Source organism: Brachyistius frenatus, unplaced genomic scaffold (genome assembly GCF_029030835.1).
Source record: "Brachyistius frenatus isolate BFR_SWC_R1_liver_20210118 unplaced genomic scaffold, ASM2903083v1 Contig_2, whole genome shotgun sequence".
Classification (NCBI taxonomy): Eukaryota; Metazoa; Chordata; class Actinopteri; family Embiotocidae; genus Brachyistius; species Brachyistius frenatus.
Genome location: NW_027210601.1, coordinates 7932850 through 7947165, shown reverse-complemented (window position 1 = coordinate 7947165; position 14316 = coordinate 7932850). Strand labels below are relative to the sequence as shown.

Genomic DNA, 14316 nt, shown 5'->3' with positions numbered 1-14316 from the left:
CTGGTACACCCTGGAGACAGAAAGACAGACAGCCATTCATTTTCACATTCATGCAATTTAGAATCACCAATCAACCTAACAGGCAGAAGGAGGACATGCAAACTATCAGCAGGTTCGAACCCAGAGTCTTTGTGCTGCGAGGCCAGTGTTGACCACTGCACCACCATCCCGCCCCCTTTAATTTGCAGGCACAACATTTTTTTTTTCTTGCACACTGCAAAAAACAGCTATTTTTCCAGCATTGCCCAAATATTAACCTTTTTTTAATTTTTTTGTACTGAGTATACCTAACATGTTTTCAATATCATATACTATTTACTGTGTTTATGTGTCTCTCTACTAGAGAAAAACTAGAGGGTGACGTTAGTAATTTGCTTGTTTTCTTGGACAATCCTCAATTAAAGACTTCTACCACCCTCATCTCAAACATCACAGTCGAGATTGAGAGAAATAGAAGGAAGATTATTACATTTTGTCCTGTGCTACTGTCAGCTTTTCCCAACATGTTTTCTATTATCACAACTTCCATCGGGCTTCAGCTAGCAGTTGTTTTCTATATTGATCAATTGGCAGATTGTTGTCTTGATTAACAAAAATTAAAGCAAACTATTGAGTTTCTGGTGCAAGATATATAATCTAGTATTTTCAGCGTGTTGTTGTCCTCTGCATCAGTGAGATGGTAAAGGTTTTTGAAAAATCAGGTAGGATGCTGCTGAGTATTGCAAAAGTTTTCAAATATACCAGCGTAACTTTGCTGGGCATCCAACTGTTGAGCTTATTACTTTGCTTTCGTTGTTCGAACTATATTCTGAATTGAAATGATTGACAATATAAACAGGACAGGTACATCTCTGTCAGTATCATCACTGGCAGAATAGAATAAGCTTCTTTAGTCAGCTGTAAATGCATCTGTTTGTCAGTTTCAGTCCAACACACATGTCCAAAATAAATCAATTTATAAAAAAAAAAAAATTATAACTGCATACCAGAAAAGGCAATATGCTGCACTGATTTTTTTTTTCTGTTTTATAAAAACCACCTAGAACCTGTTCTTTCCTCCCAAACAGACTACAACAATAAATGCAAAAAAAAAACCTATTGAACCATGTCAATTAAAAAAAAAAAAAAGAACAGAATTTTCTTACACATAAAAGTTGGTTGAGCTTACTTACAGCGTACCTTCCTGCTTATAACAGGCAATAAGTAGTTTTCCATATTCTTTTATACTTTTCTCTTTTTTCTAATCAAATTAACATGAACACACAAAAAGTAACATTTTATGTCAAAAGCATATAATCAAGTTCCATTAAATAAAATATGCTGTGATAGATCCGAGTAGTTTTACCATCATAACTGTAAATATCTTCATATTCACAAGTTGAATGTGTTGGCATCAATCAAGCAACGTATTCCCATGCGTGACAACATGTTAAACATCTGTCATGTGAGTGATCAGGAGAAACAAAGGGTGTTTCTCAATTTACATAAGCAAGCATATCATCATAGAATTAATACAGGAATGTTTATTTCAAATTCATACTTTGTCTTAAGACGGTGAATAATGTGTCTGTTCAGCACTGAAATCCACAGGAACAGGATGAAATGTTTTATTTTTTTAGAGTACAGTGGAGATAATAATAATTTTTTTCTCCACTTTTTGTCGAGCTGATTTATCAAATTTTCAGTGCAGGTGTTCTCCACTCCTCGTACATGTTTATGTTTGTGTCTGTAAGGAGAAAAGAGCTTAAGGTTGGCATGGCACAAGCTTGTTATTCTACCCTGCATTCAATCACACAACAGCTCCATGAAATCTCCCTCTGCTCGCTCGCTCTTTCTTTTCCCCTGCAGTGTGTGTGAGTGGTATCCATCTGTCAGTTGTCAGTGCCAGGGAGTGATACAGAGAGCTGTCACTTCTCATCAGCCTGCACTGGTGAGGCCTTTTGCAGCTGCCCTGCCTGACTTGGGGCCAGAGGAAATGTGTACGGGGAGGGGGTGAGGAGAGAGAAAAAAAAAAAAAAAGGACAGGGAGCGAGAGGACAGCCAGGCAGAATAGAGAGAAGGGTATTCAGGGGGCAGGAAACCAATTAAACTGGAGACAATTGAAGGAAAGCTGCAGAGAGATTGGAACCAGTGCGGGACACACAACAGACTGTAAATATCACATTACCTTAATATGTCCAGCTCTGTTTCACAATGTGTGCCACAGGGCGTTGAGCCATCCGTGACCTTTATCCTCCTCTGTTGGTAACGGTCCGGTACTGCAAGAACATTTAGAGAACGGTTCTCCTTCAGTGTCTGATTCAGGGTACACTGAAAAAAGTCAAACAATGTGGGGGTTTTCTCAGTCCAAATAGATGGAAATAAAGGAATTTGTTCTTTTAAAAATGAAACTTTTGAATTTATTTTTATGGCTGAACCTATTTTTTTTTATTATTTGTGTACAATATAAACTGGCAGCAGTCACACACTGGGTCAGTGTCGCGTATATTGTGTGATCGATTACCTCAAATCTTTTCAGTCATTCAAATATCAATATTCTTCCAAATAGTCCAAAAAACAAAAACAAATGCAACATTTCAAATGCAATTGTCAAACACCAGGAGGATGCAGCACTTTGCTCCGACTGTTGGAGCACTCGAATGTTGGATATATTACTCCAAAAGGCCATTATATACATCTCAAAATCTTTGTAAAATTCTCACTGAAAAACGGTCATGTTGTTCTGTTTTTGACATTAAAGCATGATGACATCGGCATGAGCTGACAAATGTTTCCTGCTGCTGGGAAACAGGAAACACTGAAACAGCATCTCCTAATGAATCTGTTCTGTCCTGAGCAAGAAGTACCCATGTGTGTGTGTGTGTGTGTGTGTGTGTGTGTGTGTGTGTGTGTGTGTGTGTGTGTGTGTGTGTGTGTGTGTATATATGTGTGTGTATATATATATATATATATATATATATATATATATATATATATAAATGAAAGCTTTATGGGCTGTGGAAGATGACTCTTAGACTTAAGTGAATAAAGGACACTTTGTATTAGGAGCCATTCAAGTCAACAAACAACAACAGCGCACACAAACTGTAGTCTTTGACTATTCCACATCACTGCTTGACTTGTCAACATCACTATCTCTTAGCCACAGCTGCATGACTCGGATATCATTTATAATTTACTGCAAAAGATACACATCAGTTGTGTTCATGTTCTTGTGTTTCTCATTAGTCGTCCCCCTACACAAACTGAATATGTGGGACAAGAAGTTAGTTTTCATATTTCTAATTTGTTGTTTTTGAATAGTTTTAAACACAACCTGTAAAAAGTCCACAGCTGTCTGCTTAAGGAATACCACATGAAATTATTTGAACAAGCAACATTAACTTGACGTGTATAATGAGAACAGATAAATCTGTTTTTCATTGCGCTAAGAGGACGTTGTTCGACAAAGATTTTGACCCATGACCATAAATATCTGTTTCTTATGTATTTATACACGTTTAATCTAACTCTCAATAAGATTGAACAACAAGTGAACATTATGATCCTCACAGCTTTACTGCTGTTGTATTATACTTAAGTGCACTGACAGGTGAATCATTAATGTTGTGGCTGATCGGTGAATATTAAGTGTAACAACATCCTTATTTATGAAGAAGTAATATACATCCTGTCACTTAAAAACCAGGCCAGAAAGAAACATCCGATAGACAGATTTGAATTCAGTGTAAAAAGTACGAAAAGATTCACCTATTTTAGTATATAGGACAAAATCATGTTAAAATGTATTGCCAACTTTAATTAGTCTGTGATAATTTACTCTGACTGTAACTATGTAGCATTTATTTACTGATGTCCCTCTTCTGATGTGGTTTATTTTTTTATTTTTTTACTTCCTGATCTGCTGTTGACTAACACAGAAGTGGCAACGAAGTGCTTGGAGGCGTTTTCTTTTTTCTAGATGAGGCCCTTCAGTCAGAAATTGTTTAAAAGATACAGTTAAGTCACTTTCTCATCCATACAGATGTGTTTGTTCGTCATAATGATCATCTGTGAATCGCTCCATCTTACAGTGCGAACTTCATCAGCGAGTGTTTCTTCACGTCTTTCCCTCGCAGCCTTTCCGATGAAGCGACCTTCAGGAACATTGACATGACAAGCATGACGAGTCCTGTGTAGTGGTGAGGGATCCAAGCGCTCAGCCTCAGGGGCCCTCAGTGTGAGAAACGCTCCTTTCACTTCATCTTTCATCTCTCTGTTGAGCCCTTTCAAATAACTCGATAAAGAAACAAAGATAATCTGCAGCTGCTGCAGCTTCGCTATTGATAGAAATACAGTTTTAAGCCAAAGATATTGATTTGCTGCTGCTCTGAGAGAGAGTGTGTGTGTTTTAGGGAGACAAAGTGAGAAATGTGCTCTGTTTCTTTTCAGTGGAGGTAAATTTATAAAGAAGAGCATTGAGGCTGCAACACAGTTTTCTCCTGCAAAAGAGGGACTTGTGTTGTCATTCTGTCGTTTCTCCTTTTTTATTTATTTATTTATTTATTTTGGTCAAAATCAGGATGACTAATTTGGCAACATGATTGCCACCTTCAGCAATGCTATAATTCAGAGCGGAGCTATTATGGTGAACATTTCAGGGGAGAAATGTTCACATTTCAGCAAATTGCAGGCTCAGCAGAGTTTATGAATCATGTGGAAACATGACATGAACAGAGTCAGAGCACCGAGGTTTTCCAGCTAGAAGTCAGCACAGTGATGGATAACACACATCAGCGGGAAAAATGTCATTTTATTGTGCAATACTTTGAAAAGGTATGTTCAGTATCATTTAATAGCAAAGTCAAGAGGCCATCTTTGCAGGAGGCATCGTGAGCACATACATTTGTGTCGTTTTCAGGAGAGTTAGCTGCTTCACATTCAAAAAACACAAGCTGGGATTTTTCTAGTTTCTTCCACTTCATAGATTCATAGTCACTTTGTTGTTCACTCACATTTTTTCTAAGCCGTTCAAATGCACTTCAGTAGGTACATCAGTGCTTGAATGCATCACTGTTTATAAAACGTTTGACCCTGAATGAGAATCTCAGTTCAGTTGTACCTTCAGTCTGTTGTTACTTTAAGCTCCTCTGTGCAGTTCAGTTCAAAACTCAGCCAGTATGAGGATTGATTAATTAATAAATGAAAGCGCCTGACTAATGTATTGGTTGTGATGTATTTATTGGCCGATCACAGATATCTCTCCGTATGATTTTGTCCGATATTTTTAAAGGATGTATTGCAGAAAAGGATGCTTTGAGTAATTTAGAATTTTTTTCTGTGTTCTTTTATTTGGAGTCGTTTATAATTATTATATTCCCAGTGAGATTCACTGTTTCAATGCACTGATGTCAGTTTGAACAATAAAGTTTATTGTTTAACTGTAAAATGTCCTGCCTCCATTACATATCTTTGTCACAATATTTGATAATATGTCGGGGTTTAGGTACACAAAACAAGACATTTGATGACATCGCTTTGGGATCTGGGAATCTGAGATCATCATTTTTTTTTTTACAGTTTTCTGATATTTGTAAAATAATTGACTTGAATCGATTATCAGTTATGATGCAGCTGCAGCTCAACCAGTTAACATTACCTAAACATAAGGTACACATTTTTTTTGTCACAATTACTTGTGACTCCTGTTACAAAGACATGGAATGGAGTTCGGATATTTTAAAGTTTACTGTTAGTTTGTCCTTCAGGACATTTAAATAGTCAAGTATGAAAGAGCAAGAAAAAAAAATCTGTATTAAAGGTTTACTTACTGTCTTCTTTACAGAGCTTTTAGCTGTATCTGTGTCTCAGTTTTTTCAGGGAGTTTACCCCCTCTTCATTCTCTCAGGAAAATGTGAGATGCCATTGAAAGCTCCATTAAAATAATCAGGCTAGACAACTAAATCTGAATATCCGGCTGCTGTACAGTTATTTTTTCCTTTTGGGCATTTCATTTCTTTACTCCGGAGCTGGCAGTAGAGAGTCACAGGAAATGAGGCAAGACTCAAACCAGGCATGTTGCCGGTCGTGATCACCACCAAGATCATTTCAATGTATCAATTTTTAAGAGGGTCTGGACATTTTCAGAGTAAATGCTCTGATGAAGGGCAGTGTGGATGAATAGAAAAGTAGAGTTGTTTGTAAATACCAAAGAGCGATAAAATTCTAGTTGACTTTTCCATCTGTTTTATATGAATATGAACGTTTATAATCCCGGTCTGGCCCAGTAAATTTCTTGTTTTAACGTAACATTTATCTGATCTAAATCTGTCTGTGTGTGTGTGTGTGTGTGTGTGTGTGTGTGTGTGTGTGTGTGTGTGTGTGTGTGTGTGTGTGTGTGTGTGTGTGTGTGTGTGTGTGTGTGTGTGTGTGTGTGTGTGTGTGTGTGTGTGTGTGTGTGTGCCTGATACGTGACATTAGCAGGATAAATAAAAATCAAATGCTGTTTTGAGACAAGAAAAACATTGCACACCTTTAAGAAAACTCTCTTCAAAGCCCAACCACCAAAGCTAGAAATCCTTCCTGAGGCACCAGTGAAATCAAAAACAACAAACATCGCACTTATGCTCCTGTTTAGTTACTCAAATGTTGTTTTTTGCTGCTAAAAAGGAGCTGTGCTACGGCAGGAGAGCGAACACAGCATCAAGAAAGTTTCAAAGCACAAACACGCACACCCACTGTAAAAAAAAATTATCTGTCTTATCTCAGCATGTTCACACAGACGCATGCAGAGTTTGTTTTCTTCTGTAATGTGGATTTGTGACAAAAGGTTGGCAAATTGTGACAAATTACTTTACCCTGAATTTACCTCTTCTTTGGTGGTTGGAACCGTCAACATTGGATTTGAATTAAGATCTGAAATATTTAGAGTGCAACATAAATTTAAAGCATAAAAGCATGCAAATATAATCCTGTGCTGTGTTGAACAGTTTAAAAAAAATTCTCTTGATCAATATAACTATCAAAATATCAAAACAAATTTTTTTTAAAATTCACAAAACCCTAATTAGCAGAAACTCCACCTGAACAAGCGTTTTTAAGACGTGGAAGACTGAAGTTTGTTTTGCAGCCATGTTAAATACAAATGTTGGTTGTTGGTCGATGGAAGAGGTTTTTAGTCAGTTTCCTACACACCACACAGCAGAAAGAGACAAACAGAAAGAGATGCGAGGAGCTCTTGCCCTATATAGACGTCCCCGTGGGAAGGGTTGAGAATCTTTGATTCTCTTTGAGTAGGCATTTTGTCATGTTTTATATCATTCAACTAATAAAACACAAGTCCTTGACTAAAGACTTGGACTCCCTCTGGACGTCTGCTCTACATGGGCAGCAATTGTTTGCCTAAGACACACTCCTCCGCGTCCTCTCACATCTGCAATTACCTAATGCACTGTTTACTGCCTAAACATGTTCATTTAGCAAACATTAGAGATATCCGATGCTCATGTGAATGATACATTTAAATCGTACAGTAAGAGAATTAGTTTTTCCTCTTCTTTGAAGCTCTGCTTTGCACGCTATTTGATTGTTATCATTGAATAGGTGTTTATCATCACACATTTTTCCCAATTATATGGGCTTGGGGTGGCTTCTAAGCCCTATAGGTTCAGTAGAGGAGTAGAAGCTCAGATAAAGAAAACAAAATATCACCATCAGTTCTACTGTAACAAGATATTAAATGGCTCTGTGAGGCTCTGGTTGGGTGAGGCTTTAGGCTTCATGCTAACAAAACAAGCGACAGCAATCTGCTCACAGTGACAATGAAAAGTAGAAAGGATGTTTAACAACTATGTTTTAAAATGTGACATGATGATGGTGCCAGATGAGAAGTTTAATGTGCTTTAAGCGATATTTTTCCTTTAAATATAATACCTCTACATTCTGACAGCAATGTCCAATAGCACCAATAGTGTTTCCTTTGTGACATGGGTTCCTCGCTCTGCAGTAAACGGATTTTTTTTTTTGGGCTATATCTTAATCTATGACCTTACATTTTACTCTACAGTAGCGCTACGGATCTTTGTTATCCTGCTAGGTTTGTTGGTGGTGTTTACCCTGGTGGCTAATGCTGTGGTGGACTTCTGATTGGTTTGAATGGTAACGATGGTAGTAAAACTTCTTGTTAGCTCGGTAGCTAATAGTAACTGTAGTTATATAGGGTTGCTGTGTGTTAATGTGGTAACCATAGACTGTATATAAGTGGACATAAGTTCTGGGTCTCAAAAGTGAGCTCAATGTGGAAGTTCCTTAAATGCAATACCACCAAGGGCCTCTAGGGTTTGGTTCCAAAAAGGCTCTGGCTCCATAGACTTCCATTCAACGTCTCTCATGAAATAGAAAGTCAATAAACGTTTTCCGGAGGTCATAATGGTCACATTTGCTAATAATTCTTATTAGTTTTTCTGTTGGTCCATCTGAAAATAATCCTGTCATTAATTAGACATTAGGCCTTAGAAAGCGACATGTTTGGAGGTGTGTTTATTTGCTTTACAGGTCTGTGGTGCAGTTTGCTTTCGGTGGGTGGGTCAGAACGGCAGTTCATAAACCAATCATGGTTGGTTGCCTCGTGGTTGGTGATGTGAGGGTGACGTTGGGAGGAAGGAGGGGAGTGCACGCTGCAAAATCAGACAGGAAGTTCGCCAAACTGTATTTACAGATCTTTTAATAATCAAATATAGCACTATTTATGCTACGGGGAACATGCATACCAATTTGAATGACAATCCGTCCACTATTTGTTGAGACCTTTTTAACAAAACCACAAACAGCTTCACAGTGGCACTAATGGAAATGTCAGAGGATCAATGAGGTAATTAGAATTCATTAAAACTATTAACATCTGAATAAAATTTCTTTGCAGTCCATCCAGTAGTCGTAAGAGTAGTCTTGATTAAAGTAGTTGCTCAACATACTGACTGACAGCCAGCATCGGACTAGACGGTAGATTAGTGATTGACACATCTGCTCTTTAGTTACTCATTTGTTTGGTACTTAAGAATTCCACGCTGCCCTGCAGGTGCATCTTACAGATCAATTAAAAAAACAGCAGGTTCTACTGCTAGCAAACCATTTGCAACACATTTCTACATGTTACTAATTAAGACAGATTTTTTTGTCTCTACAAATGTGAACATATTATAATCCAGGATAACATATGCATATGTGAGTTTCCTATCACGAAACCCAGCAGTTTTGCCCTCGGCTGTTTCTCTACCTCTCAGGCATTTTAAAAGGTGAGCAGAGGGGGGGGGGGGATTTCATCGTTAAGTGGGCTTGGACACAGTAAAGAGCCAAGAGCTGGTGTTTAACAGGACTATTAACAGCAAGATGGGAGATCGATACAGCAAGGTAGAGAGGAGGCGCATCTCTGTCACCGTGATGTGTTATTAGTGCCCGACAGTGGAGGGATCTGGCTTCTTTCCAGTTCCCGGGTCTTGTCATGTACTTTGCTCCACAGCAATTAAACCAAAACCTCTCTTCCTTCTCTCAGCTACAGACCCAGAGCCTGTAAATAACCATTTCATAAATTACAAAGCATTAACAAGTGTCGGCGCACGGTGAGATCTTTGACACAACAAATAATACCTTTAGCTCAGAGATTTATTTTGGCACCATCGAGATAATATCCTCTCAGTCTTTTTAACAACTGCAGTATTTGACTGTGATACCTTCAAGGTCTTGCATAATGCAGATAGTCTCTCACATTCAAACCCACAGTCAGGTTACTCTTTATTTTGTCACAGATGCTATTGCTCCTCCTACTGTTCCTTTCAGGGCCAAATCTATGCACAAGTAATGCAGCGCTGTTGAAGGATTCCTCGGGATGACATACAGAGATAGTGGGCTGTTGTGAAGTAGCTTTACTGTACATTTAAAAAGCTGCATTTCTTGTAAATACTGTGCTAAATACATTAGTGCCCCAGGAAGTTTTCTGACAGAGCACATCCGAGCTTGAATATAGGAAATCAACACTCTGCGGAGCTGTTTGATTGACTGGTTAAAGCAACTTTCAAATATGTAACCACTGAAATGTATTTTCTTTTTGTATGTGAGTGCTCCCAAGTGAAATAACCAGCTGTTTAATTTTCTGGTTTTCCTGCATGACACCAAGTCAGGAGAATGACTGCCAGCAGGTTGTCCTAATTTTTTAAGAATTTAGCATTCAGCTCACTCAGTAAAACAAAATAGAGAGAAACCTGCCGTGAAATGGTCAGTTTTAATACACCAGAGTTGACAGGATCAAATAACATGTGGCATTTTAATGAAAATACGTGACACAAGAAAAATAGTCGAAGCATGTTAACAAACAATATATGTGTACTGGGCTGAAAGGAAAAGCTCAGAGTAAGTTCATGTTGCATCCTTATGAACAAAGTCCTGAAATCTTTCAAGTTTCAACATGAGAAAATAAAAATGTAAAAGAGAGCTAAAGGGCAGAAACGACAAACTCTGAGACATGTTTCATTCAAGGAAATTACCCAAAGATCCACAACAGAACAGGTGATCTGTACGTAAAGTAAATGGTGATTTTGGACCAGAATATGCCTCTTTGTGCTTTTCCATAAAACTAATAACACTGCTTTGCAATTCCTAAAAGCAAGTAATAATCTTGTACGTCTGGTATGCAGTATTTTTATAAGACAGAAGCAAACAATCAATTAATCCTCCCAAAGAGTATTTCCAAAGCCTGATTAGTCTTTTCTTGCCACAAAATTCCATAGTTGTCCAGAAGTCATTAAAATCTCATTATCGACCTAACTGTTGCACAGGTTGAAGTTTTCCTTTATTTCCATGTAAGTTCACTGAACTTTATTTGATGAGTAAATCCCACATACATCATTCTGCTGCTGTAAATACGCACAAACATCAAATGTGTATTAATCCACATCTGAAAAATAGCCCCCACCCAGAAATGAACCATTAACTCCTGTTTGAGTCAAATTTGATTGAATCATTTAAAAAAAAAAATGTAACAACATATTTATGGCTTGTTCTTATAGATTTAGGTGCTGAAATGATCTAAAATGACGGGCGTCTGAAGCTGCCACGGAGAATTACTGACGTACTGTTGCACGGTCTTGGTCTCTTTTAAATGAAATTGCTTGACAGTAAGAATAAAACGATTATAATAACCTGACATTATTCCTTAAAAGAGCCAGAATGTTTCTGTCGCTTTATCCACCAAGTTGATTACTGCAGTAACCTGCGTTCACCTTGTATCCCAGATGCAAATCAATCTGATTAGCAGGAACCAGCAGGGCAAAGTCCAAAAGACTAGAAATCTCCACAGTACTGGAGATTAGGGAGGTTAGTGAAATAATCTGAGACATAGTAAAGATATTGTTTTTCCAAGACCTCAAATCCATCTAAAAACATTTTTGGGAATTAAGAGAATCTTAAAGAAGTGATGGCTCCTTGTCAGAGCAGCTGAAGGGATTAAAGTGAATCAATTTTATGCATCTTTGTTACCAAATTGCATCATATTGACTTTTTCCAGCTCACTCTATTTGCCAACATGTAAGTGATGGATGTAGGAGGTGTGGGATGATTGTGTCGGTTTGATATCTATGAGGCTCCGTACTTTTTAATGGATGAGGCAGGTTGCAGTTTGTGTGGTGTTAATACGGCGATCTAATTGATCAAATGTGAGGTTGTAACACTGTTTTAACCTTGCAAGCAGCATTAAACAACAAATCATTGTATTTTGTCTGTTTGTTGTTTGTGTTTTACCACATTAAGGCCGCGTACATTGATTTTTCTCTTTCTTCCTGAGAAGTGTGTCATAACTGAGTGTGCAGCTACGGCTCGGGTTTGTCCTCCAGATGTCTCCGTGAACTCCAGATGCTCTCCAACGCTGTCTCCTACAATCATCCTTCTTCATTCCCACTAACAATTAGATAATGAAATATTGATTTTTAGTTAGATTCATATTGATGCTATTAGCTTTGCATTGATAAATCACTGATGCTGGGAGCCAGACCAGGAAGACATTACTGTGTGTTAATCTGATGGATATGCCTTCTTCTTCTTCTTCTTCCTGCATGTCTCTACCTGGACAGTCACACTCTGTCTTTACCGCATATAGAGCAGCTTCATAACGACGGCTCGACATTTTTTCACTGTATTTAAAGTCTCATTCCTGGTTGACAGCTGCGGATTAAGACGGAAACTTTAATTGCATTGTTTGAAGACAATAAACAGATGTAACTCAAAGATTATGTAGAAAATCACGTCTTCATGAGCTTATAATTGTCCTTGACGTGACATTCTCTAAATATGTCTTGCAGTAAATACAGTGGCAAGAAAAAGTATCTGAACTCATTGGAATCACCAGGATTTGTGCATTAATTAATCAGGAAATATGATCGGATTTTCATAAGTGACACGGTGAGACAAACACAATGTTACCAAACTAAAAACACACAAACAGTTTTGATATTTTATGTCTTAAACACATCCGATCACATCACATTGTTGTTGGAAAAAGTAAGTGAACCCTTTTGGATTAAATGTCTTTTTGTCGGAAGAAAAACCTCAATTAAACCTTTGATGTTGATGTCACTGGTGTAGGATTTCATACGTCTTTTCTAACCTTTTGAATGATTATTCAGTAAGAACTCTTAAAAGATCTGTGTGCATTAAAATAGATTGCTTAGTCACAATTGTAACTTTTTGTATAAAGATTTATGAATAAAAGCAGGTAACTCCAAATTGACTTTTTCTTGCCGCTGTGAATAAATGATATATAATAAAAACTCTATAGTAACATACTGACCTCTGCAACTTCAATGCCGAGCTCAAACAATTGGGCTCGTACAGAACAACATTTCCAATCTGCTGCTGCTGCTGCTGCTGTTGCTGCTGCTGGGAAATCTGCTTATCACAAGTGTTCACCTGTCTGAGGTGGCGCTCAGTATTTTAGCCTGCTGTCTAGTATACTGAGACCCCACTGTACTACTGTCACAGTGGGGTCTCAGTATCTGAGCCTGAGACACTGCAGTAGACTATGAGGACTCCAAACAACTGAATACACACTTCTAAAAATGAACTAAATTTAAGATGAGACTTTAAGCCAGAAATCGGTACAATAGACTTTCTGTTTCATGCATTTCCATGCAGGCATTTTAATATAAATGCGTTACACCACCTCATCATTGGCTGCAGGTCTGTCAGTCTGTTTGATTTCAGTCATTTTAGAGGCCTAAAAAGGTAAAACTGAACAGTATTTGACAAGGAAAAGATGAGAGAAAAGTTGAAAAAAATCAAATGGTTCTTTTTTTTAATTTTTTTTTTAATTTTTTTTTTAGCTTTATGATCTGTGTAGCATGCAGTGTTGTTTATGTTTACAGCTAATACAAATAAGGAAAACACCTACAAGAGTACAGTTTTTTCAACTTTTCTTTGGTCTTTTTCTCGTAAAACACTGAACATTTTTACCTCTTTAGGCATCTAACATAGACACCACGTAGCCATTTGAAGCAAATTTGTGATTCAAGCTATACAAAAAGGTTAAAAAAAAAAAAATGTTTTGGGATCCTGAAATCCAGGTTAGAAATGTCTAATCAAGATAATGTGTGTATAGAGTTAAACCCTTCTACTTAATGACTAATCTGTGAAAAAATAACATTTATCATCGTATCATTATCGTACCCCTGTGATTTAAACAATCACAACAAATTGCTTCTAATTGTTAACTTTCACACCCAAGTCCCAAATCTTAAACCTTAATAGCAGGGCCACTGTGATTTTGGTGAGTCGTTTATTTACGGAAACTGTATGTTGTATTTTTTAATGTTTGTATCTCTCTACATTCCAGTCGAGTATGTGAACCAACTTCATTTCATTTCAATTAAATTTAAATAGTTTTATGTCTTATTTGTGTGTTTTATCATAGAATAGGATCTTCAGTAATATCACCTGAGGGCATGACCTCAGTGTCTAAAGAGCCGTTGTCAATTGTAATTAAAATTTGTAATTTAGGCCTTAACTTCCAAATTTGTATTTAACGTTTTAATGTATGTCCTCATTCGACCCCTAAACCTGAATTCTAACCTTAATCCACCCTGTAAAAGTAAAGGACACCTCCCAACATGAAAACATTTTATAACACTGCCCTCCGTTGTGAGGTCTGAAGATGAAACTGGTTCTCATAAGGACAGCAGCAGTACAAAAATACACACAACGCAGAGCGAGTCCTGACAGCTGTCACTCCCATCGGCCACCAAACCGTCTCCCCTCTCTGCTCGACAACATCCAGGCATTTCCCTGTCAGACAAC

The 14316-nt window shown here is 37.6% G+C and overlaps 1 protein-coding gene across 1 annotated transcript in view; it reads right to left on the bottom strand.

Annotated features, from left to right (window-relative positions):
* LOC138620573 (leucine-rich repeat and immunoglobulin-like domain-containing nogo receptor-interacting protein 1) overlaps positions 1 to 14316 on the bottom strand; it is a 291009-nt gene that overhangs the window by 181368 nt on the left and 95325 nt on the right. The gene's annotated exons all lie outside the window — the stretch shown is intronic.